The following is a 27,640-nucleotide window of genomic DNA, read 5'->3' on the forward strand; positions in this document are numbered from 1 at the left end:
TTTAATTTGTGAATGTGGTGAGTCCTCCATCCCATTTATTTAAAATATATAAAATTGTATTTTTATTTACAAATGTTTGCATGAAAGATATAAAACAAAATCTGAATGCCGAACACTGACGTTTTATAGCAAAGATACTATTCATTCACCAGTATAGCTCATGACCCCTATTAATCACTGAAGTATTGGTTATTCAATTATTCAATGATTAATTAGTAAGCAGGAATTGCTGCACATTGATGGTAACATGCTACTTCAGACACTGAATGAACCCAGCAGAAATGGGCTTCATTGCTGTAAACACTATGAAAAAAATGTGAGAACTAGTGGCAGTACAATTAGGCAAAGAGTCAGACCTTAGTTATGTAAGTCATAACTTAGTTTCATTTTTATATTCCAATACACTAGTGATTCTCCAGAATCCAAGAATAAAACAGTTGATGACCCAAGCACTTGGGACCAGTAGCTTTAGAGAGACGCTGGTCCATGAGGGATTCTCTGGTGAAGTGATCCATGGACTGAAAGAAAGGGAGAAACACTGATCTGCAATCATTCAGCGTCAAGGTAATGTATTGAATTCAACTCGAAGGCTGTTGATGTTTACTGACTTTAATATGTTCACTGTTGTTATATCTATTTCTAGTCATAATTCTATTTTTTAAATCTATTTTGCTATGTCTTCATAGTACACAGGCAAAAAAAAAACCTCTATGTTGAAGGCAAAAGTGAGAATAAATATAATTAATTTCAAGATAAAAATCCTGACAAGATCATTATAGTTAAGGGGGGAAATCTGTCAAATGTTAAGAATTTCATGATCTTGGTGGTCTTGAATATATTTATCAATAACTTCGACTTGTTATTTAACAGTTCTATTTCTGTAAGGAATTGTAGCAGGGTACTGATGCAAAAGCACCTCATTATCATGTTCTTTCTTCCCTCTGGGGGTACGTCTTCACTACCCGCTGTATTGGTGGGTAGCAATCGATTTATCTGGGATCGACATATCACATCTCGTTAAGACGCGATATATCGATCCCCGAACGCGCTCACCGTGGACTCCGGAACTCCACCAGAGCGAGCGGCGGTAGCGCAGTCGACGGGGGAGCCGCGGCCGTCGATCCCGCGCCGTCTGGACCCCAGGTAATTCGATCCAAGATACTTCGACTTCAGCTATGCTATTCGCGTAGCTGAAGTTCCGTATCTTGGATCGATCCCCCCCCAGTGTAGACCAGCCCTTGGCTTTGCCCCCACCCCCCCTTCAGTGTCAGGTGAGCATTACCTCATCGTAGTCCCAAACTGACCAAAGGAAGGGAAAGGGGGTGACTCACTTGAGAGTCCAACAGATCCTTTGTTGCTGCCTAGGCCAGTGTCCTTTGTTCCTGTGAGGCTGGGCTGGGTTCATCCCATATATGCCTCGATGAGGTGTGAACTGCCCCTCTGTTCCTGGAGAGTTTTGCCTGGGCTTGTTTTAAGCCATGAGGACACATTTTCAGCCTCACAACTATATAGATGAAATTACTACCTATAACATTATTGTAACAACAATGCTCAGTGCATCATAAACCTTCTGAAGACACCCGACATGACAAACTTTGCATTGGATACCACGCAATTATATTACAAGGATGAACATGGGGTTGCAGGGTGTTCCCCCGAGATACAGAGTGTCACACCTACACAAAAGAGGAAATAGTTCTTATATAGCAATTCCCATCACTAGATCTCAAAGGGAACATTTACACTGCAACAAAAGACCCACGGCAGGGCAGCAGGAGGCACAAATCAGCTCACAGGGCTCTATCTCCAGGATTACAAATTGCAGGGCAGACATTTTGGCTTGGTCTGGAATCCAGGCTGTGAAAGCCCACAAGGAGGGAGGGTCTCAGAGCCTGGGGTCTAGTCTGATCCCAAATGTTTACACAGCAGTATTTAGCTCCACAGTCCGAGCCCTAGTCAATTGACCATGGCTCTCAGACTTGGTGCCGGGAATTATTTATTGCAGTGTAGACATACTCAAAGTGTCCTACAAAGGAGGTCAGGGAGTAATTATCATCAATTTACAGATTAAAAGCCTTTAAAATGGCTCATCTAAGAAACTGAAAAGTATCTAATGGTTATTTCCCTCCCTCTGCTCCAGAAAAAAAATCACGTTATGCCATGAAATTGGACAGTTTTAGCACTGGCTCAAGCAGGTGGCTGGTTTTAATGATCAGAATATTAAAAGGATGCTGAAATTGCCATTATTTGAAACACTACCTATGATTCCCGGTGAGGAAAATGTAGCTCATATAAAAAATCTTTGTCAACAAAGCTGTGAGATTCATTTTCCCTGTTGCATTGATAGAGGGCGTATGTTGGGGCCAGCAATGGTTGAGGAGATTGAAGGCTCTTGTATATAGTTGCAGCACTAAACACTTACTTATGGTAAGCGGGTTTGTGTCAGAATTATTACTGATCACTGCCCCTTTTCCATTAAAGGGCGGGGAGAGAACATAAATCCTTTTAACCTTCTATTAAAAACACAGGGGAAGGAGAAGGGAAAGGAAAACTCTTAAAGCATTTACAACTGAAAGAACTAAATAAGACTTTCATTGTGGCTGCTTCCCATACTCCCTTTCTCTGTACAGCATTTTCTTTAGTGGAAAATCTCCTCACCTTTGTCTAAACTAGAGATCTTGGCCATATCAGACAAGTGACTTGTTTGCCAGCTATAGCAGGGGTGTAAATGGTCATCTAGACACTCTAGAAATGTTTGTTCCTGGCTGGACTATCCTTGGGCTCTGGTGCTGAAGAAGGATTGAATGACCTTGTTGGGGACATGAGGTAGATACAGTAAGATGGTTGCTTTGGGGGTGTTGAATTCCAGTCCTGTTTCTTTTAAAGACAAGACAAAACAAAGCAGACACACACAGGAGAAGAAATATAAGAAGGCCCAGCTTCTGTCCCTATTATTTGCCATTTAGCAGCTGCAAATTCCAAGAGTTTTATTAGTAGAGCAGTGCAAAGAACTGACTTTTAATTTTGCTGGCAGTTCCAAAAAATTTGGCGGGGGGGAATGTTTTAGGTAACCCTGAATGAAAAAAAATTCAAAATTTTGGCCTATAAAAATTTTTTTTCAGTGACATGAAGTGTTTGACATGAAATGTAACATTTCATTTTGTTTTGGAGCTTTTAAAATGTTTTTATATATTTTAAATAAAATTGAAGAAAATTTAAAAAAAAAGTCATTTTGAATTGAGAAATCAAATGTTTCCATTCAACAATGTCAAAACAAAACAATTTCCTTTTTTCTGCATGTTTGTTGGTTTGTTTTTCACCAAAATAATTCTGCAAAATTAACATGAATTCGCAAAATGTTTTAGTCAGCCTAAATCTGCATTTTTTACTGGAAAAAGAGGTTCAGACAAAAGGTTTCACGCAGCTCTACTTATTAACCTGAGATTTAGCTGTTACTGGCTGGGGTGAAAGCATGGCTCTCAGGTTGTCTCTTTCAGTACAGCAGAGTTGCAAAGGTGGAGTTTTTCTGGCTGCCTAAGCTAGACTCTCATGAGACGGAAGGCAAAACAAGAAAAAGAGGAAGCGTAATGTGGAGTGCTCCTGTGTGGGAAGGAAAAATGATGTGCTAGAGCATGGGTGATATTAGGAACTTCAGGTTCTCATCATCCCAGGCATTGCCCAGGATTCAGCTGAACCCAATGGAGATTGTCCCAGTTTTGGGGTTAACTGCACCTGTTCCCCCTTCCTGGCCTCCAGCCATCATCCCACTATGAGCAGGATGATTTAGTTGGGGTTGGTCCTGCTTTGAGCAGGGGGTTGGACTAGATGACCTCCTGAGGTCCTTCCAATCCTGATATTCTATGATTCTATAACCCCTGTCCCTCTCCCTCCAGACCACAATTTTAGGGCTGCAGTCCCCCGGCAATTCCCTGTGACTACCCTAGCAGGTCTGACTTTAGGTTAGCACCTGCAGTTCTGCTCTCCCCCAGGGATAATGACAGGGTTACCAGTGACTAGCCAGCTTTCACAGAACACAGTATCTTGATTTAGTACAAGTGTATGTCAAAGAAAACCTATCCTAAAACAATAGACAGCACAGATATTAACCTTAGCCAGTGTCACCCATCATCCACAGGGAGTCCTGGTAGGTCCATACACTGGTCCAGAGTGAGTCTGACCTAAGTCAGATCAGGCTGAATCGTTATACTATTTGGGGCCTTTGTCGTCAGGCCTCCAGGACCAGGTAAAACCAATCAGTGCTACTTCTCCCCAGGACCAAAGCTTCAAAGGTGCTGGGTGTCTGAGTAACTGGCATTGGGACTTGCATTCATTACCCTCCCCACCCTGCAGTGAGTCCAGATTCTGCTGAAAACTCACTCAGCGAGCCAGAAACACACAGCTGCCTATACCGATTATTGATACAGCAGTCTGTGAACATCCCCTGTGCCCATAGTGGCTATCACATCTCAGTAGAACAGTCTTTGAAGTTTCCATGCTTGCAAGGTCTCACGTTTGTCACAGTGATCTTGTCTGGTTGCTTCCTCTTGTCTGGTCAGGACGTCTTTCAAGATGTGATGGCTAAATGAGTGGGCTGATTTTCGGAGATGCCAAGCTCCCATAATTACTTCTGAAATCAATGGGGACTGTAGGTTCTCAGCACCTCTGAGAATAAAGCCACTTACTTTGATACCTAAGTAAAGATTTAGGTGCCTAATTTTAGACACTAAGAGTAACATTTTCAAAAGTATCTAAGTGATTTCAGTGTCTAAGTCCCATTGAAAGTCTAGAACAATATTTTTGGAATAAGAAATTACAATATGAATATTAGTACTAGAAGTTCTCATATTAATTATGATATTAAAATGAATATAGAATCCTAGAATATCAGGGTTGGAAGGGACCTCAAGAGGTCATCTAGTCCTACCTCCTGCTCAAAGCAGGACCAATTCCCAGCTAAATCATCCCAGCCAGGGCTTTGTCAAGCCGGGCCTTAAAAACCTCCAAGAAAGGAGACTCCACCACCTCCCTAGGTAACGCATTCCAGTGCTTCACCACCCTTCTAGTGAAATAGTGTTTCCTAATATCCAACCTGGACCTCCCCCACTGCAACTTGAGACCATTGCTCCTTGTTCTGTCATCTGCCACCACTGAGAACAGCCGAACTCCATCCTCTTTGGAACCCCCCTTCAGGTAGTTGAAGGCTGCTATCAAATCCCTCCTCATTCTTCTCTTCTGCAGACTAAACAATCCCAGTTCCCTCAGCCTTTCCTCATAAGTCATGTGCTCCAGATCCCTAATCATTTTTGTTGCCCTCCGTTGGACTCTTTCCAATTTTTCCACATCCTTCTTGTAATGTGGGGCCCAAAACTGGACACAGTATTCCAGATGAGGCCTCACCAATGTCGAATAAAGGGGAACGATCACGTTCCTCGATCTGCTGGCAATGCCCCTACTTATACATCCCAAAATGCCGTTAGCCTTCTTGGCAACAAGAGCACACTGTTGACTCATATCCAGGTTCTTGTCCACTGTGACCCCTAGGTCCTTTTCTGCAGAACTGCTACCTAGCCATTTGGTCCCTAGTCTGTAGCAGTGCGTGGGATTCTTCCGTCCTAAGTGCAGGACTCTGCTCTTGTCCTTGTTGAACCTCATCAGGTTTTTTTTGGCCCAATCCTCTAATTTGTCTAGGTCCCGCTGTATCCAATCCCTACCCTCTAATGTATCTACCACGCCTCCTAGTTTAGTGTCATCTGCAAACTTGCTGAGAGTGCAGTCCACACCATCCTCCAGATCATTAATAAAGATATCAAACAAAACCGGCCCCAGGACCGACCCTTGGGGCACTCCGCTTGAAACCGGCTGCCAGCTAGACATGGAGTCATTGATCACTTCCCGTTGAGCCCGACGATCTAGCCAGCTTTCTATCCACCTTACAGTCCATTCATCCAGCCCATACTTGGCGGCAAGAATATTGTGGGAGTCCGTATCAAAAGCTTTGCTAAAGTCAAGGAATAACACATCCACTGCTTTCCCCTCATCCACAGAGCCAGTTATCTCATCATAGAAGGCAATTAGGTTAGTCAGGCACGACTTCCCCTTCGTGAATCCCTGCTGACTGTTCCTGATCACTTTCCTCTCCTCTAAATGTTTCATAATTGATTCCTTGAGGACCTGCTCCATGATTTTTCCAGGGACGGAGGTGAGGCTGACTGGCCTGTAGTTCCCCGGATCCTCCTCCTTCCCTTTTTTAAAGATGGGCACGACATTAGCCTTTTTCCAGTCATCCGGGACCTCCCCCGATCGCCATGAGTTTTCAAAAATAATGGCTAATGGCTCTGCAATCTCACCCGCCTACTCCTTTAGCACCCTCGGATGCAGCGCATCCGGCCCCATGGACTTGTGCACGTCCAGTTTTTCTAAATAGTCCTGAACCACTTCTTTCTCCACAGAGGGCTGGTCACCTTCTCCCCATATTGTGCTGCCCAGTGCAGCAGTCTGGGAGCTGACCTAGTTCGTGAAGACAGAGGCAAAAAAATCATTGAGTACATTAGCTTTTTCCACATCCTCGGTCACTAGGTTGCCTCCCTCATTCAGTAAGGGGCCCACACTTTCCTTGACTTTCTTCTTGTTGCTAACATACCTGTAGAAACCCTTCTTGTTACTCATAACATCTCTTGCTAACTGCAACTCCAAGAGTGATTTGGCCTTCCTGATTTCACTCCTGCATGCCTGAGCAATATTTTTATACTCCTCCCTGGTCACTTGTCCAATCTTCCACTTCTTGTAAGCTTCTTTTTTGCGTTTAAGATCAGCAAGGATTTCACTGTTTAGCCAAGCTGGTCGCCTGCCATATTTACTATTCTTTCTACACATCGGGATGGTTTGTTCCTGCGACCGCAATAAGGATTCTTTAAAATACAGCCAGCTCTCCTGGACCCCTTTGCCCTTCATGTTATTCTCCCAGGGGATCCTGCCCATCTGTTCCCTGAGGGAGTCAAAGTCTGCTTTTCTGAAGTCCAGGGTCCGTATTGTGCTGATCTCCTTTCTTCCTTGTGTCAGGATCCTGAACTCGACCATCTCATGGTCACTGCCTCCCAGGTTCCCATCCACTTTTGCTTCCCCTACTAATTCTTCCCTGTTTGTGAGCAGCAGGTCAAGAAAAGCTCTGCCCCTAGTTGGTTCCTCCAGCACTTGCACCAGGAAATTGTGCCCTACACTTTCCAAAAATTTCCTGGATTGTCTGTGCACCGCTGTATTGCTCTCCCAGCAGATATCAGGGTGATTAAAGTCTCCCATGAGAACCAGGGCCTGCGATCTAGCAACTTCTGCTAGTTGCCAGAAGAAAGCCTCGTCCACCTCATCCCCCTGGTCTGGTGGTCTATAGCAGACTCCAACCATGACATCACCCTTGTTACTCACACTTCTCAACTTTATCCAGAGACTCTCAGGTTTTTCTGCAGTTTCATACAGGAGCTCTGAGCAGTCATACTCCTCTCTTACATACAACGCAACTCCCCCACCTTTTCTGCCCTGCCTGTCCTTCCTGAACAGTTTATATCCATCCATGACAGTACTCCAGTCATGTGAGTTATCCCACCAAGTCTCTGTTATTCCAATCGCATCATAGTTCCCTGACTGTGCCAGGACTTCCAGTTCTCCCTGCTTGTTTCCCAGGCTTCTTGCATTTGTGTATAGGCACTTAAGATAACTCATCGATCGTCCCTCTTTCTCAGCATGAGACAGGAGTCCTCCCCTCTTGCGCTCTCCTACTCGTGCTTCCTCCCAGGATCCCATTTCCCCACTTACCTCAGGGCTTTGGTCTCCTTCCCCCGGTGAACCTAGTTTAAAGCCCTCCTCACTAGGTTAGCCAGCCTGCTGGCGAAGATGCTCTTCCCTCTCGTCGTTAGGTGGAGCCCGTCTCTGCCTAGCACTCCTCGTTCTTGGAACACCATCCCATGGTCAAAGAATCCAAAGCCTTCTCTCCAACACCACCTGCGTAGCCATTCGTTGAGTTCCATGATTCGACGGTCTCTACCCAGGCCTTTTCCTTGCACAGGGAGGATGGACGAGAACGCCACTTGCGCCTCAAACTCCTTTATCCTTCTTCCCAGAGCCACGTAGTCTGCAGTGATCCGCTCAAGGTCATTCTTGGCAGTATCATTGGTGCCCACGTGGAGAAGCAGGAAGGGGTAGCGATCCGAAGGTTTGATGAGTCTCGGCAGTCTCTCCGTCACATCGTGTATCCTAGCTCCTGGCAAGCAGCAGACCTCTCGGTTTTCCCGGTCGGGGCGGCAGATAGATGACTCAGTCCCCCTGAGGAGGGAGTCCCCGACCACCACCACCCTCCTCCTCCTCTTGGGAGTGGTGGTCGTGGAACCCCCATCCCTAGGACAGTGCATCTTTTGCCTTCCAATCGGTGGAGTCTCCTTCTGCTCCCTTCCCTCAGATGGGTCATCTAGTCCACTCTCCGCATTAGTACCTGTAGAGAGAATATGGAAACGATTGCTCACCTGTATCTCCATTGCTGGTGCATGGACGCTCCTCTTCTTCTGGAGGTCACATGCTGCCAAACCTCTTCACAATCCTTCTGTCCCTGCTGCGCCTGTTCTGAATCTTCAGAACATTGTGGCCGTAGAAGCATCTCCTGACGTCTGTCCAGGAAATCTTCATTTTCCCTTATGCAACGCAGAGTCGATACTCGTTTCTCCAGGCCTCGAACCTTCTCTTCCAATATGGAGACCAGCTTGCCCTTCGTACAGACAAAGTCGCTTCTGTCCTGTGGAAGAAAGACAAACATGGCACAACCTGTGCAGGTGACAACAGCTGATCGCTCACCTTCCATATCACCGTCCTCTTAAGAGCTTCCTCAACTGTTGCAGGAACTACTCAGAGAAACCCATAGATGAAAGCCTCAGTGGGCTCTGCCCAGGCAAACTCCCGCTTTTAGCCTCTGCTGTTCGCCGCTCAGCTGGTTCGCTGCTGACTGGCCTTATATACCAGTCAGGCCCCCTCAAGGCCCACCTGGAACAAAGCACTCCCAATTCACACTTTTCAAACAACCAAGCAAGCAATCAAGCACACGGTCAAACTGACCAACTGTCCCAGCAGCAGACACTCAGATACTCACCAACACAGCCCCCCTAATGCAGCACTTAGCGTACCTCCTCTCAGACAGCTCCCAGGCAAACTTCCTCTGTTAGCCTCTGCTGTTCGCCGCTCAGCTGGTTTGCTGCTGACTGCCCTTATATACCAGTTAGGCCCCATTATATAATAAATATATAATATATATAATAAAAAAATAATAAAATATTGTGCTTAGCTGTCGGTTAATTTTAGATAGCAATTGGATTTTTAAATTAAATTGGTAGAAGAAGAACCATCCTTTGAATTTGCACTGGCCTTTCTGTCTCTGTCATATATTCCTAGAGCAGCTTCTCTCGATGGAGTGACACTTCTGGGCCTAACCAGTGAGCACAGTCATGGGATCAAATAGCTCTTAAGTCTTGGCATGACCAGCAATGGTCCTAAAACTTTAGGATGCAGAAAGTCACCTTCCTGGAGCTGTGAGCCAAACATTGTCTTGACCTGCAGTGCTAGAACACCAATTAGCATGGAGACATGCGTGGCAATTGCAGTGTGGAGCTTATCTCTTCAGATTGCTGCCACTTGGTGGTGAACCAGTTTGGTGTGGGGAAATCCACAGTGAGGGAAGTTGATGGAGGTGTGCAAAGCTCTTCCCTCCATATATGCTGTTGCATAAGGTGATCAGGCTAGGTAATATTCAAACCAAGTAGCTCAGGTTTTCCAGCTGCGGTGAGGCTAGCGTTGTGATCACTTTGCCCATTCTTTGCCTATCTCATCAAGCATTTGTCCATGAACAAGATGGGGTAATTCTCCATGGTTTTGCAGGCCTCATTGGATCACTGGAGCAAATTCACGGACATTAATGTTGGATGGCTGGGAAAAGCACTGTGTTTTCATAATTATCGTGTGGTAATTGAATTGTGTGGTTTCTATACTTGTGATAAAATATATCAGTCTGTGAGCTATTCATAGATGTTAAGGTCCCAACAGAACATTACATCATCTATTCTGACCTCCCTTCTATCAATCCCATACCATTAAATTTCACCAAGTTAGCTCTGTATGGAACCCAATAATTTGTGTTTGACTAAAGCGTCTTTCAGAAAGGAATCTAGGCTTGATTTGACGACATCAAGAGATTGAAAAACCACCACTTCCTTTAGTAGTTTGTTCCAATGGTTAATCACCCTCACTGTTAAAAATGTGAGCTACTATTTCTAATCTGAATTGTTCTGGCTTTTACTTCTAGTCATTGGTCGTTGTTAGGACTTTCTCTGCTAGATTAAAGAGCTCTTTAATACGCAGTATTTTCTCCCCACAAATGTTCTTGTGCAGTGTATTCACACTGTATTCACATCACCTCTCAATCTTCTTTTTGATAAGCGCAACAGATTCAGCTCTTTAAATGTGTCCTTTTCAGTCATTTTCTCCTGCCCTTGAATTATAGTTCCAGCTCTTTTCTGTGCCCTCTCCAATTTTTCATAATCCTTTTTAAAATGTGGACCCCAGAATTGGATGCAGTATTTCAATATCAGTCTCTCCAATGCTGGATACAGAGGTAAAAATCACTACCCCCCTGTTTTACACCCCAGGGTCACATTAGCTCTTTTTGAAACAGCATTACAGTGGGAGATCATGTTAAGTTATTTGGCCACTGTCACCAGCTGAATCCTTTTCAGAGTCACTGCAGTACCTGTTTGCTTGCCCTTTGAACAATCATATAACTATAGCTGATTAATAAATCCTTCCATTCTTATAACAACCAAAGCAAATACTTGTGTTTTTATTGCTAGAAAAAAACGTCTTCAACATTGAGTAAAGTTTTCAAAAGTGCCTAAGAGCCAGATTTTCAAATATATTTAGGTGCCTAAACATGCAGCTCGGTGCATAGCAAGATTTTCAAAAGAACCTGGGCACCTAATTCCCATTATCAGAGCTGTATATGAGAAGATGAGAATCAGGTCCAAGAGTCTTCAAACTTGAAACTGTTCACTGCCAGCCTATCAGACCTGAAGAACTGAGTCTGTTAGCACTAATGCTGCCTTTTTAACAACACTGTGTGTTTATTATTCTTTAAGGGGATTTTGATCTCCGCCCTGTAGTCAGCACTTGGTATGGATTTACATTAGTATAACTCTCCAGTATTCTTCTGCTCTCATTCCAGGAATAGGTGAAAGCAGCACAAGGGAGGATATTTCAGTTCAGTTAAATGCATTAAATTAAAAAAGAAAACAACTTATGGACAGTTTAATATCAAGATCTACTGCTATGCGATGAGACAGCTTCAGAAAGTGAAGCTGGATACAGAAGTTAAAACTGTCAACTGAAAACAGACTCTCCTTAAGTAATGGACTATTAGAGAACTGAGAGCCCCTCAGAGTCTCTGAAACTGCTCAAAACAGTTTTTCAGGGTTCAGCAGGTAACTGAAACCTGAACCTTAACTATAGCATGGATATCACACTTGTATACTTAAATACTTAATATATTTTAGAGAAGACTTACAAAAATACCGAAAACCCTAATATTTAATACTAATTGGGCCAGAAAGCAAGTGCAAATGGCTCTGTAGGCCAGGGACTAGGATGCTCACCAGGGAGGGCTGCACATCTGGGTCTCAGACTCTGTGCATATGGCTATTTAATTATTTATACAAGGATAGCTTCGACAGGAGAGATTGCAAAGCACCCCCTTAGAAGAGCCAGCAGCCCTGCAGTTAGGTCACTTGCCTAGGAAAGGGGAGAGGAGGGATTCAAAGCTGGGCTGCCTGCAGTTCTTCTGAGTGACTTATTAACTGGGCTATCAGTGATCAGAGGGGCACCGCCTCCTCCTCAGTGATTAGAATGATTGGAAAAAGGCAACTATAGTGCCCATCTTTAAAAAAGGGAAGAAGGAGAACCCGGGGAACTACAGGTGGTCAGTCTCACCTCACTACCTGGAAAAATCATGGAGTAGGTCCTGAAGGAATCAATTTTGAAGCACTTGGAGGAGAGGAAGGTTATCAGGAACAGTCAACATAGATTCACCAAAGGCAAGTCAACCTGATTGCCTTCTATGATAAGATAAATGGCTCTGTGGATATGGGGAAATCAGTGGACGTGATATAGCTTGACTTTAGCAAAGCTTTTGATACAGTCTCCCACAGTAGTCTTGCCAGCAAGTTAAAAAAGTATGGATTGGATATATGGACAATAAGGTGGATAGAAAGCTGGCTGGATTGTCGGGCTTAACAGGTAGTGTCTATTTGGCAGCCGGTAGCAAATGTGGAGTGCCCCAGGGGTTGGTCCTGGGGCAGGTTTTGTTTAGTATCCTCATTAATGATATGGATGATGGTCTGGATTGCACACTCAGCAAGTTCATGGATGACACTAAGCTGGGGGGATAGGTAGATACTCTGGAGGGTAGGGATAGGATACAGAAGGACCTAGAGATATTGGAGGATTGGACCAAAAGAAATCTGATGAGGTTCAACAATGACAAGTGCAGAGTCCTGCACTTAGGACGGAAGAATACCAAGCACTGCTACAGACTAGGGACCAAATGGCTAGACAGCAGTTCAGCAGAAAAGGACCTAGGGGTTACAGTGGACGAGAAACTGGAATTGAGTCCACAATGTGCCCTTGTTGCCAAGAAGGCTAACAGCATTTTGGGCTGTATAACTAGGAGCATTGCCAGCAGATTGAGGGATGCGATCATTCCCCTCTATTCAGCATTGATGAGGCCTCATCTGGAATACTGTGTCCAGTTTTCAGCCCCACACCACAAGAAGGATGTGGACAAATTGGAAAGAGTCCTGGAGAGGGCAACAAAAAGAATCAGAGAGCTGGGGCACATGACTTACGAGGAGAGGCTAAGGGACCTGGGCTTGTTTAATCTGCAGAAGAGAAGAGTGAGGGGGATTTGATAGCAGCCTTCAACTATCTGAAGGGGGGGTTCCAAAGAGGATGGAACTAGGCTATTTTCAGGGGTGGTAGATGACAGAACAAGGAGCAATGGTCTCAAGTTGCAGTGGAGGAGGTTTAGGTTGGATATTAGGAAACACTGTTTCACTAGGAAGGTGGTGAAGCACTGGAATGGATTACCAAGGGAGGTGGTGGAATCTGCTTCCTTAGAGGTTTTTAAGTTCCGCCTTGACAAAGCCCTGGCTGGGATGATTTAGTTAGTGTTGGTCCTGCTTTGAGCAGGGAGTTGGACTAGATGACCTCCTGAGGTTTCTTCCAACCCTAATCTTCTATGATTCTATGATAACCATGCTCAGAAACTTATCAAATTCCATTTTCCAACTCATTCTGTTGCTTACCCCACAACTCCTGCGGGGACGCTGCTCCAGAATCTCCCTCCTCTGATCATAGAATCCTAGAATATCAGGGTTGGAAGGGACCTCAGAAGGTCATCTAGTCCAACCCCTTGCTCAAAGCAGGACCAATTCCCAACTAAATCATCCCAGCCAGGGCTTTGTCAAGCCTAACCTTAAAAACCTCTAATGAAGGAGATTCCACCACCTCCCTAGGTAACCCATTCCAGTGCTTCACCACCCTCCTAGTGAAATAGTGTTTCCTAATATCCAACCTAAACCTCCCCAACTGCAACTTGAGACCATTGCTCCTTGTTCTGTCATCTGCCACCACTGAGAACAGCCGAGCTCCATCCTCTTTGGAACCCCCCTTCAGGTAGTTGAAGGCTGCTATCAAATCCCCCCTCATTCTTCTCTTCTGCAGACTAAGCAATCCCAGTTCCCTCAGCCTTTCCTCATAAGTCATGTGCTCCAGCCCCCTAATCATTTTTGTTGCCCTCCGCTGGACTCTTTCCAATTTTTCCACATCCTTCTTGTAGTGTGGGGCCCAAAACTGGACACAGTACTCGAGATGAGGCCTCACCAATGTCGAATAGAGGGGAACGATCACGTTCCTCGATCTGCTGGCAATGCCCCTACTTATACAGCCCAAAATGCCGTTAGCCTTCTTGGCAACAAGGGCACACTGTTGACTCATATCCAGCTTTTTGTCCACTGTAACCCTTAGGTCCTTTTCTGCAGAACTGCTGCCTAGCCACTCAGTTCCTAGTCTGTAGCAGTGCATGGGATTCTTCCGTCCTAAGTGCAGGACTCTGCACTTGTCCTTGTTGAACCTCATCAGGTTTCTTTTGGCCCAATCCTCTAATTTGTCTAGGTCCCTCTGTATCCTATCCCTACCCTCCAGCTTATCTACCACTCCTCCCAGTTTAGTGTCATCTGCAAACTTGCTGAGAGTGCAGTCCATGCCATCCTCCAGACCATTAATGAAGATATTGAACAAAACCTGCCCCAGGACCGACATGGAGCCGTTGATCACTACCTGTTGAGCCCGACGATCTAGCCAGCTTTCTAGATGGGCACAAAGCTTCAGTTTCCAGCCTGAATTTCATTCAGGGCCAGTTATACTCCATTTATTCTTTTGACAAATTTGTTCATTAACTCCAGTTCCTCCTCTCCCTCTCTGGTGTTCTCTTCCCCAGTACATTTACACAGAGCTAGCACATCCCCTCTCAGCCCTTCCTTTGCTAGGTAAATCAAGCTCAGTTCTTTTAGTCTCCTCTCCTAAAGGTACGTCTTCACTACCCGCCGTATTGGTGGGTAGCAATTGATTTATCCGGGATCGATATATCGCGTCTCGTTAAGACGCGATATATCGATCCCCAAACGCGCTCACCGTCGACTCCGGAACTCCACCAGAGCGAGCGGCGATAGCGCAGTCGACGGGGGAGCCGCGGCCGTCGATCCCGCGCTGTCTGGACTCCAGGTAATTTGATCCAAGATACTTCGATCCAAGATATTCGCGTAGCTGAAGTTGCGTATCTTGGATCGATCCCCCCCACAATGTAGACCAGCCCTTAGACAGTCACTCCATGTCTCTGATCATCCTGGGAGCCCATCTCTGCACCTTTCCAGTTTGAATTAATTCCCCTCTGGCTGAGGTTGTGGAACAGCCCACAAACCCCAGGGCAGTAGAGCAGCCCTTCTGACAAAGTATGCAGTTCCTGGGTGTTGAGCCTTGAAGTTGAGGAAAAGCTATAATTTTTGCAGAAGTAGAGAAGGAGCCAGGGGAGGGATTTGAGTAGGGAGGGGATGACATGGTTGGAGCACAATTGAGGCAGCTGATTTTGTTGTCACAATGTTTGATCAGGCTCTTCATTGTTCTGGTGGGAGAGGCGATCTTGAGAAGCAACAAAAGAAGATGGTGCAAGGGGTGAGACTCAAGCAGAGTGCCCCTGGCCACAGGGGAAACAACCCATGTAACCTCCTTGCCTACCACATGGGCATGAGGAAGATGAAAGCAGGAAAACTTTCCAAGCCCCTGCAGCCAGAAGGATTCTCCAGCAGTAGCCTTTGCTTCTCCCTTGAACACACCCCTTTGGTCCCAGAAATTACCTTTGTCTTCATTTCAGATCACACAGAGGAAGAAAAAAAGGCAAATTATGAGCTTTCATTCTGCCATGTTCATGGCGATAGTCCAACTGTTGAACACAATGTGCTGGGCTTGTGAAAGAGAGGGACAGATTTACAATCAGTGGTTTAAAACACACCTGTCTTCAATATGCCGTGTGATCCGGTGGGATCCAGGGGAGGCAGGGAGAAGTCATTGGCTGTGGGGATGACGATAGAACTTGGAGGCAGAGAGGTGTGATGGGCTGGGGGAGTTGGGAGAGGGAAGCATAGGAAAGGGAGTCACAGTAGGAGTCTTTGTTGGGTGGGAGGGTCATGGGCGAGGGAAGCCCCGTCCCTTAGTGGGAGGTGTTTCAGGGGACTATGGAAGAAGGAAGAGGGAAAATGGAACTTAAAAATTTCAGCAAGAATTTCCTCTAAAAGAGAAAAAAAATTACTAATGTCTGTTAGCTGTTATGAAGTTGTAGTATAGTGGTCCGTTCCCTGCCCTCTCACTCTGTACGATTTTCAAATTTTTGCAAAGTCAAACACTAGTAATTGTCATATGTTTCTTTGTTTGTTGGTTTTCTGGTTTTGGAATGCACTTTTCTGCCATTGTTTCATTTTTCCCTTGAAATATTTTTTGTATGAAAATGCATATTTGGGTCAACCAAAACATTTCATGACTTCATGTTGTTTTTTATCATTGTTTCAGTGGAGAACAAAAAAAAGCCTTTTTGTGGGGAATATTAAAACATTCATTTTGAGATTTGCAAATTGAAAGATCAGTTTTGGCGCTAGATTCGCAGGGGAATTACACACCATACACCAAATAGGGATAATGGTGCCTCCTTATACCAACAGACCAGTGATTTTTTTTCAATCAACAATCTGTAAGTGAGGAGGCAATTGATCGACTGCCCCAGTTTGATATCACCATATCTCTTACTGACTGAAACTGCGAAAGCAATTGACCTGCTGTCAAATGGTAAAGAACCTGGAGCAGAAGTGATACCAGCAGAAGTCTACAAGGTCAGAGGCTTGCACATGGCTCTGAAACTGACTGAATTTTTCCAGTCAATGTGGGCTCTAAAACTATACCCCAGGAACAAAAGGCTGCATCTATTGTCCACTTGTACAAGTGGAAAGATAACAGACAGACCTGCAACAACTGTTAGGGCATCTCCTTATCAAGATCCAGCAAAATTCTTGCCAGAATTGCCTTGAACAAGGGCTCCTGCCTGCGTGTCAGTGTGGCTTCAGAAAAAGGTGCGGAACCACAGATATGGTGTCTGCTGCGTCTCAACTTCAGGAGAAATGTCAGGAACAGAACTCCAACCTGTATATGACTTTCTGTAGAGGGGCGGACTCACCCCTGCGGCGCCTCCTGCTGGTCTCTTCTGGGAATTAGCTCGATTTCCAGCCCAGAGCACCCTCTGCAGGCCGGTGATCCGCCTGTCCTTTGGCCCCCGTGTCCTTCCCGGACACTGGTGCCCTTTTATCTGGGGTGCTGCCCCCTGGCAGTACACCCCTCAGTACTAGGGTCTCCCCTCCCCGGGGAACGCCCACCCACTAGCCTTACCTTGCCTCCGAATAAGGCCACTGCCAGTCACCAACTAGCCCCCGCTCCCTGGGGCAGACTGCAGTATAGGCCACTCATCTCAGGCAAGGTTAGGTTTGGACCTGCTGCCTGGGCCTACCCCTGGGCTGCCCTCTGCAACCCCCAGTACTCCTTGGCCTCCTACTAGGCCGCAGCCTGGGGCTTTCCAGGCTGGAGATCCCCAGCTCCTCAGCCTGTCCCCAGCCCTGCTCCACTCAGGTACTCTGTCTCTAGCTCACTGCAGCCAGGCCCTTCTCCCTCTGAAGGCAGAGAGAGATTGCTTGGCCTCTGGCTCATAGCCTTTTTATATAGGGCCAGATGAGGCCTGATTGGGGTGTGGCCCAGCTGCAGCTGCTTCCCAATCAGCCCAGCTTAGCACCTCCCAGCCACAACCCTTCCCCTTGGGCTGTTTTAAGCCCTTCAGGGCAGGAGCGAGGTAACCACCCCGCTACACTTTCATTGACCTGACAAAGCATTGGATGCAGTCAGTCGGGAGGGCCTTTGGAAAATCATGGCAAAATTCAGTTTCCCAGAGAAATTCATTGCAGTGGTTCATCAATTTCATGATGGCTCGTGCTGTGGAAGATGGTGAGTCATCTGAATCATTCCCAGTCACCAAGGGAGTCAAGCAGGGCTGTGTGCTGGCACCAGCGCTCTTCAGTATGATGTTTTCTGGCATATTACAGATGCGTTTGGTGACTGTGACGTCTGGATTGGCATCAGATACCGGACTGATGGGAAACTCTTCAATCTGAGGAAACTACAGGCAAAGCCAAAGGTACAGGAAGTGGCTGTTCATGATCTGTTTGCTGATGACTGTTCCCTGAATGCCAGATTTGAGTCTGACGTGTAGCAAAGTGTGGACTAGTTCTCTTCAGCCTGTGACACTTTTGGTCTCACAATCAACATCAAGAAGAGAAAAGTGATGTCCAGCCTGCTGCACCAGGAAAGCCTGATATAGGGCCTGCTATTACAGTGAATGGCCAAGCCCTCCGGGCAGTGGACAAGTTCAGCTATCTGGGCAGTGCACTGTTGTGTGAAGTTCACATGGATAATTAAACCAACACCAGAATTGACAAAGCAAGTGTAGCCTTTGGGAGCACAGAGACATTAGCCAACAAACAAAACTGAACATCTACAAAGTCATCATGTTGCCAACTCTGAGGTATCCATGCAAAACCTGGACAGTGTACCTGAATTACTTTCACATGGGCTGTCTGAGGAAACTGATGAGGATAAGATGGTAAGACAACGTTCCAGATATTGAGGTTCTCAGATGGGTAGGCACTCCAAGCATGAAATCACAGGGGAGATGGGCAGGCCATGTCACCAGACTGTCAGATGAGTCATTGTCAGAGAAGATCTTTTATGGTGAGTTAAAGGAGAGAAAGTGCTCTCAGGGAGGCCAGAATAAAAGTTTCAAAGATTCCCTCAAATTATCCTTGAGGTGTTTCAACATTGACCCAGAGTTTTGGGAAGATCTCGCTCATGCTCGTTCTACCTGGTGAAGTCTCATGCATTCTGGAGCTACCGTCTATGAGCAGAGGAGAACTGCTGAGGCGGAGCAGAAGTGCCAGCAAGGTAACTCTCGTAAGAGCAGCATGTCCATTGTTAATCTAGTTACTCACAGTGGCATTTCTTGTTCAGTTTGCCATAGACAGTTCAAAGCTCTAATTGACCTGATCAGCCACTCACGTGTTCCCAGAAACCAAACCAACCAGTGATGTCATGGTCATCTCCAAACTCGAAGGACAAACAACAGGAAGCCACCCCGGGGCAGAGCGCGGCACAGGCAGCGGCACTGCGATCAATTCTGCTGCCACCGGCACCGATACAAGACTTGCTACCGCCTAACAAGCTGAATCCAGCACCGGTCAGTGCTCCAACAGTTGACTGCAACCCCAAGGCGGGACCAGCGCAACTCCTGTGTCCTGCTCACATAGCAGTTTCTTCGGCACCACAGTCGCCACTGCTCGACACCGAACACACCCCGAGCTACATAGCATGGTACCATCCTTTATCTCCTGCACCATGCATAGTGGTGAGGAAGGATATGTTCAGGACAACGCTCATCCCCATCAGAGATGAGACCTACATGGAATGGAAAGCCTAAGCCTCATTCCTCCGAGCATTCACTGCCCTGGTATGCACAGCAGTAGCCTTACCCATTACCACCTTACCCCATGCAATGGCCACAATGGGGTCCTTGGCCCACATACCAGATCCCCTATCCTTCCCCAGCAACAGGAGGTTCCAGAGTACATCCATCATTACCACACAGAGAAACCTCTTACCCTCCTGAGACAGAGATAGAAGAGAAGAAATACTATCTCAGGCAGACCCGGATGATTCACCACCTGCCCCTTACTCATCTTCTGCACCAGACAAAGCGGTGACGCCGTCTATCCCTACGACACCAGATGACCTGAAACAGTTCCAAGAACTCTTCAAAAGAGTAGCAAATAGCCAAGAAATTTCCTTACATGAGGTGCAGAAGAAACAACATAGGTTGTTAAAAAACTTACAACCAGCATCATTGACCAAGATTGCCCTCCCCATTGAAGAGGCTATAATAGAGCCTGCGGAGGTAATATGGCAAACAGTGGCATCGGTATCCCCGACTAACAAAAGATCTGACAGAAAATACTTCGTTCCAGCCAAAGACATGGAATTTTTGTTTTCACACCATCAAGCCTGCTTTCTAGTAGTAGAGGCTGCTAATCAGTGTAGCAAACAGCCTCATTTACGCTCCTCACTGCCAGATAAAGAACACAAGAGATTGAACCTCTTTGGGCGGAAAGTTTACTCGTCAGCCACTCTTCTGCTTAGAGTTGCTAACTATTCTGCTCTACTAGCAAATTACGACTACTCTAACTATGGTAAAATACAAGAGCTCGTGGAAGACCTCCCCAAGCATAAACGTCCTCAACTCAACGCCATTATCAACGAGGGTCAGTTAATATCAATGGATCAATGGATGTAGCGGACATAGCTGCCTAAAGAACCACAACAGCTGTGGTTATGAGAAGAACATCATGGTTGCAGACTTTGGGAATTCCAAAAGAACTACAGCTAAAAGTGGAGGACCTCCCCTTCGATAGGGATAAACTATTCTCGTCTCCATACCATGAAGGCCTTCTGAACAATGCTGCATACACTAGGCAAACACCCACCGCCTGACAAACGCCCTCACTTTACACCAAACCAGGTCACGAGACACCTCATTTAACCGTCAACAACCACGATACTTCACTCAGAACAGACCCAAACAACGGGCTCAGAGATGACGAGCTACACAGAACCAGACCTCGTCCACCCGTCCATTTACATCTAAGCCACAATTTTGAGGTCTTGGTCGAGGGTATGCACCACCTCCCATATCTCTAGTGACAACAGATACCCCATTCCACAGTTTTGGTCACCGCCTATGCCCATTTTACCATGCCTCAGCTGCGATAACCACAGATCAATGGGTTTTGGAGATCATACAATCCGGCTACACCAGTCCTTTCACAGCCATTCCCCCTACCCTCCCTCGTATCCCATCCTTCTTCAGGGACCCCTATCACGATCACCTTCTACAACAGGAAGTAGACTACCTCCTACTGCTGGGTGCTGTAGAACCAGCACCACATCAATACCAAGGGAGGGGTTCTTATTCCAAATATTTCCTGACAGAGAAGAAAGGAGGGGATGGAGACCAATCTTAGATCTCCGAAAACTCAACAGGTTCGTATGCAACCACAGGTACAAAAATGATCACTCTGGCCACAATAATCCCAGCGCTAGATGGTTTGCAGCCCTTAACCTCCAAGATGCATACTTCCATATTACAATACATCCTGCCCACAGATGGTTCCTGAGGTTCACAGGCGGACCCAATCACTACCAATACAGGGTCTTTCCCTTCGGACTGTCCACTGTTCCCTGCGTAGTCTCAAAAACGCTCTGGTAGTAGCAGCACATTTATGACACAATGGAGTCATAATCTTTCCCTATTTGGATGATTGTCTTCTCAGAGGTGCAAACCGAGAAGAAACGGCAGGCATGCTGAAGACCACAATAGACCCGGTTCACCAACTAGATCTACAGATGAACGAAAAGAAATCCACCCTGGAACCAACCCAGCAATTGGAGTTTATTGTAGCCGACCTAGACTCCATACAAGCCAAGGCAATATTGCCAAACCACAGTTTCACTGCATTGACCAATCTTATTTACACGGTGATCATCAGACCACAAACTTCAGTGAGGACATGCCTTCAGATTCTGGGACATATGTCAGCTACAACTTTCGTAGTAAAGTATGCCAGACTCCATATACGCTGTCTGCAGCACTGGTTGAACATGGTCTATGCACCCAGCAAACACTATCTCAACAGATGTGTGACACTACCACCAAATATTATCCTCACCCTACAATGGTGGACACAGCCAGGGAATGTATGCTCCGGGATTCCCTTTCAACAAGACACCCCCCGCATCAGTGACTATTACAACAGATGCCTCCCGTGACAGTGCCCCCTATAAGGCTTTATGGAATATGCTTATGAATGTATATATGACATAACTAGAATATGTTTTATGCTACATATGTCATGTAACATATCTCTGTAAAGGTTATGATCGACACAATCTATTAATCCTATTTGTATGCATGTATCATTTTTGTACTTGAAGTTAGGAATATTGGCGGTATACTTGCTTGATTTCTATTGAGAAGGGAATGTGCAAATTAAATGCCCAATCAAGAACCACTTAAGCCAACAACGAACTCGAAGATGCCAATCCACATTGAAGCTTTCCCAGGAATGTGGCTTGTCTGGTAAGAAATTCAGTCATGAATGCACATGTGACTTGCCCATGTGACTCCAAAACTCCATCTTGGAGCTGGATTTTGCATAGGAGAGAGGAAGGGGGTCTCCCCCCACAAGGGAAAGTCTAGTTAAGCCTTTGGGAGACCCCTCAATTTTGTCTTCAGCTGGCTAAAGAGAGAGCCTCTCTACTCCCAAGGATACCTGAAAGAAATTGGAACAAAGGACAGTAACTACAGGGGGTGAGAATGATTGTTGGACCCAGACTAGAAGGAGACTAGTCTGTAAAAGGAAGCTTATTGAAACTGGTGAGGTTTCATCTGTATTCAGATTTCTTAGACATAGACTTGCGTGTTCTATTTTATTTTGCTTGGAAATTGACTTTGTTCTCTCTGTTACTACTTGGAACCACTTAAATCCTACTTTCTGTATTTAATAAAATCACTTTGTACTTATTAATTAACTCAGAGTATGTATTAATACCTGGGGGGCAAACAGCTGTGCATATCTCTCTATCAGTGTTATAGAGGCGAACAATTTATGAGTTTACCCTGTATACATTTTATACAGGGTAAAATGGATTTATTTGGGGTTTGGACCGCATTGGCACTTTGGCATCTGAGTGGTAAAGACAGGAGCACTTCTGTAAGTTTCTTTCAGTTAAGTCTGCAGCTCTGGGGCAAGTAATTCAGACCCTGGGTCTGTGTTGGAGCAGACTGGCATGTCTGGCTCAACAAGACAGGGTGCTGGAGTCCTAAGCTGTCAGGGCAGGAAAGTCTTGGCACATTGGTTGGCAAGTCCTAAGGGAGTTTTCTGTGATCCAATCTGTCACACCTACCTGATGGGTTGGGGTACCCACTTGGGTCATCACAATGTACAAGGCAAGTTGTCTGCGATGGAAAATCACCTACATTTCAATCTCCTGGAACTCTGGACGGTACACAATGGATGCCGACACTTCCCTCCACTCACACATGAACCCTCAATCTCTATTCTCACCGACAATGTGGAGTGCATGTTTTATATCAATCGCCAAGGAGGAGCCAGGTCTCACTCGCTATGTGTAAAAGCCATGAATTTATGGAGCTTCTGCATCCGCAACAATATAAACATCACAGCATCATACCTACCAAGGTGCCAAAACACTACAGCCGACAACCTCAGCAGGCACTTCTCACAGGAACACGAGTGGGAAATCCACAACAGGGTTCTCAACACACTATTCCGAAAATGGGGTCACCCAGTAATCGACCTTTTCGCCTCAGCAACAAATCACAAATGTCCACTATTTTGCTCCAGGGCATGGAATGCCTTCCTCATCCCATGGAATGTGTCACTCATGTATGTCTTCCCGCCGTTACCACTGATCCCATGGGTCATCCGCAAGATACGACTCGACACCGCATACATCATTCTCATTGTCCCCACATGGCCCAGACAGACTTGGTTTCCGTACCTCTCACGTCTAGCAGTCTGTGCCCCACAACTGCTGCCTTTCCAGATGGACTTCCTGTCCCAGAACAAGGGCCTGACGCTCCATCCAGACCCAGCGAAACTCCATCTCAAAGCGTGGCTCCTCTTTGGTTCCAACATGGGGAATTGAACTGTTCGGAGAAAGTAAAATAGGTAAAAAAAAGTTGCCTCACCACTAACAATACTTACTGCCACAAGTGAAGAAGATTCTCCCTTTGGTGTCACCAATGACAGCTGGATGCAACCAAGGCGCTTCTATCGATGATCCTAGGCTACCTACTAGAAATGAAGGAAACGGGGTTAGCCATAAGCTCTATTAAAGTACACCTCGCTGCCATTACGGCCCTCCATGAACAGAGAGAAGGGGCTTCAATATTCATTCACCCGATTACACGGTGCTTTCTAGCAGGTATACAGAACATGTACCCAGAAGTACACCAACCTGCACCACCATGGGCTCTCAATCTTGTGTTCAAATGTTTCACAAGACCACCCTTTGAGCCTCTAACAACCTACTCGCTCCTTCACGTGTCACTGAAGGTCGTATTACTAGTGGCAATCACGTCTGCCAGACGTGTCAGCAAAATAGGAGCATTGATGACTGAATGACTGTACACTGTATTTACCAAAGACAAAATCATGTCATGTCCTCACCCAAAATTCTTGCCCAAAGTGGCTACAAATGTTCATATTACCCAAACCATACACTTACCTGCCTTCCAGCCCAAGCCACATAATGACTCCCGAGAAGCAACATTGCACATGCTGGATGTCAGACTGGCTGTAGCCTTCTACTTGGACAGAACTAAACCATTTCGCAAGTCACCAAGACTATTCGTCTCTACAGCAGAGTGCTCCAAGGGCTCTACAATATCGACGCAGAGACTGTCTAAAATGGGTCTCTACCTGTATTCAAACTTGCTACCACCTGCATCACAAAGAACCCACCGTGGGCATCAGATCCCACTCAACGCGAGCCACGGTGACATCGATTGCACTCTTGAACAATGTCCCCTTAATAGATGTTTGTAGAGCTGCAACCTGGACATCGGAGCTCACTTTTGTAAAGCATTACGCTATCACCCAAGGCCTAGTCTCAGACTCTATTGTTGGCCTTACAATGCTCTCATAACACACTTATACATAACTCCTAACCCCTACCACCCTGGAGGGGTACTGCTTTACAAGCACCTTGAGTGGCGCACCCACAGGGACACCACTCGATGAAGAAGAAGAAGTTACTCACCATGTGCAATAACTATGGTTCTTTGAGTTGTGTGTCCCTGTGGGTATTCCACTACCCACTCTCCTCTCATCTACTTCCAGTAGAGAAGGAACTGAGGGGACAGTCAGGGGGGCGCACGCTATAGGAGGTGCCAGTGGCTGCCCTTCCCCCTACCCAGTACTGCTGCGAGAAATCTCTGATCTCCAGCGCACAGACGCACCGACACCTAGAGTGGAGCACCCACAGGGACACACATCTCGAAGAACCATCGTTACTGCACAAGATGAGTAATTTCTTCTTACACTAAATCGATATCATCACACAGTAAAAATCACAGTACACTGGCCAAAACACAGTATTCACAAGGCCTCTCATTTTCAGTTTTTATTTTAAAATGTCCTGGGAATTTATTTAATGTAAAAGTGGGTGAAAATTGGTGCAAAAAAAATAACTTCACAGTTTCCTGGGACAATAATGGGGGCCGGGAGGACAGAAGAAAAGTCAGAGTATTGAAAGTAAAAACAGTTTAATGCTTTAATGTATTTAATAACTGTATTTAGCTGATAGCTGAAAATACAGTCCAGCTTGAGAGAATGCTTAAAGAACTGACTGCGAAAAGTAGTCAAATAGGATTAAAAATGAACCAGTCGAAAACAAAATATATGAGATCAGATGTTCTGCCAAGAACCCAAATTACTCAGGGAGAAGAGCAGATCCAAGAGGCTGACAAATACGTTTATTTGGGCCAGGAAGTCAAGATGCGCCACGATCAGAAAGGCAAACTGTCGCGCAGGAAAAAAAGCTGGATGGTGCACATTCAACGACATCAGGGACATCTTCCAAGGAAAGATCAGCAAAACAACTCGTGCAAATCTTTTTAACTTGACCGTGCTTCCAGCGATGCTATATGGCAGCGAAACACGGTCGCTGATGAAGACTGAAAAATATCAACTGTCTGTCACACAGAGGGCAATGGAATGAACATTTTTGGGCATTTCGCTCCGCAATCGCATCCCCAATGAAATAATTAGGCAGCAGTCTGGAGTCTGAGATGTTGTCAAAAGCAAGCTCCACAAAATGCGGTGGGCGGGACATGTGGCCTGACTCAGTGACAACAGATGGACTGCAGCTATATCTGAGTGGCATCCGCGAGAACTGAAACAGCCATGCGATTGGCCTCCGGTGGGATGATTTCTTAACAAGGACCTATGGACAAACATGGCGAAGGATGGCCAGAGCAAGAGAAGATTAGAAGATGTGTTGTGATCGGCTCAGTCTTAAAGCAACTAGTATGTACAAGTATGCAAGTGGAACCCTTCTGCCAGTCAATACAACACAAAACTGGTTTGAGCCTCCACCCAGTGACCTGGGCACCTCTAGAGGAAATACTGCCCCTCTCACAAACAGAGTCTGAGTGTAGCAGACAAACTTTTAATGAAAGGAGGGAAGTAACTCAGCATTAATTTGGGAAAATGGAGGGTTCATAACATAAACCATGAGCAAAAGACCCACCTACAAATAAGTTGGGCTGTGTCCTTCTCCCTCAGGTTCTTAAGTCCAGCAACCCAAAAGTCCCTTTCACGTGTCCGTCCCTTTTCTGCACACCACACTACCCGCCGGCTCAGCGGGTAGCAATCGATGTATCGGGGATTGATTTATCGTGTGTAGTATAGACATGATAAATTGATCCCTGATTGTTCTCCCATCGACTGCTGAACTCCAGCTTGGCGAGAGGCGGAAGCAAAGTCGACGGGGGAGCCGCGGCCATCGATCCCGCGCCGCAAGGACGCAAAGTAATTCTAAGTTGATCTAGGATATGTCGACTTCAGCTACACTATTCTCGTAGCTGAAGTTCCGTATCTTAGATCGACCCCCCGTCCCCCAATGTGGACCAGGCCTTACAGTGCAGACCCAGAGTCCAGAGGTGCATCTGCAGAATTCACCTCCCACCCTGGGTGGAGGGCGCGGGTAAAAGAGGCACATTACTCGCTCTGTTGCCCGAGCACTTGCGTGCCGCTCCTCTTTGCCAGCTGCATTGACAGCCGATTGGTGCCCCGCTCTTCTTCGTCACTGCGCCTCACCTCCGGGCTCTGCCAATTGCCACCTCGCCAGCTGACTGTCAGTCACCTTCTACTGCCACCTGCCTCTCATGCTGTGACGTCTGCAGGTCAGTCTCTTAGTGATTTTCAGCTCTGGGCACAAACACGGTCCCACCACAAGCAATTTTAGCTCTCAGTGATTTTTAGCTCTTAGCAGGGTGGGCAGAGACACTGCCCAACCACAACTGATTTCAGCTCCAACTGAGATTTTAAAATAACGAAGGGGCTCCTAATGAAGTCTATTTAGCTCTCTCTTTGAACAGTGGGGAGGAACAGGTTAAACCAGACCAGAGACCCTTAAGAAGACTCCACACTTCCTGATTGGTACATCTGTCCCCCCTTACTTTCATAGGCCTCTGGCATTCCAGGCCCTGGCTTAACAAGCTGGTCAGCTGATGGTGACCCCCCTCATTTGGGACAGGTTAAGCACAGTTCTGCTCCCCGTTGTTCCTACAATAATGACATCATTGAAACAATATTTCACTACTCCTTCATTCAGTACTAGAGTGATTTGTAACCCAGCACCAGCCAAAGTTGATTTATTTGAGCAACACAGCTCCATCTGCTGTATATCTAGGCAGAGTAGGGGCATGGCTACACTCGAAACTCCAAGGCGCCGCTGCAGGAGCGCTCCCACGGCAGCGCTTTGAGGTGCGAGTGTGGTCGCGGCGCCAGCACTGGGAGAGAGCTCTCCCACCGCTGCAGGTACTCCACCTCCCCAAGGGGATTAGCTTACAGCGCTGGGAGCGCGGCTCCCAGTGATGGGGCACTGTTTACACTGGCATTTTACAGCGCTGTAACTTGCTGCACTCAGGGGGGTGTTTTTTCACACCCCTGAGCGAGAAAGTTGCAGCGCTGTAAAGCGCCAGTGTAGCCATAGCCTAGGTGTGTTCATGTAAACAGTTTTTTCCTGAACTCTCTCCCACTCCCAGCTAGCTGTCGGGAAT

General features: G+C 46.3%; 1 long non-coding RNA gene across 1 annotated transcript; it reads right to left on the reverse strand.

Annotated features, from left to right (window-relative positions):
* LOC135977883 (uncharacterized) lies at nt 1-27,640 on the reverse strand. The gene is made up of 3 exons (XR_010595324.1): nt 23,353-27,640; nt 8,511-8,776; nt 1-518 (listed from the first exon to the last, which is right to left on the reverse strand). It is a non-coding gene; the product is annotated as an uncharacterized LOC135977883 (long non-coding RNA).

This window comes from Chrysemys picta, unplaced genomic scaffold (assembly GCF_011386835.1).
Source record: "Chrysemys picta bellii isolate R12L10 unplaced genomic scaffold, ASM1138683v2 scaf63, whole genome shotgun sequence".
In the NCBI taxonomy this organism is placed as follows: Eukaryota; Metazoa; Chordata; order Testudines; family Emydidae; genus Chrysemys; species Chrysemys picta.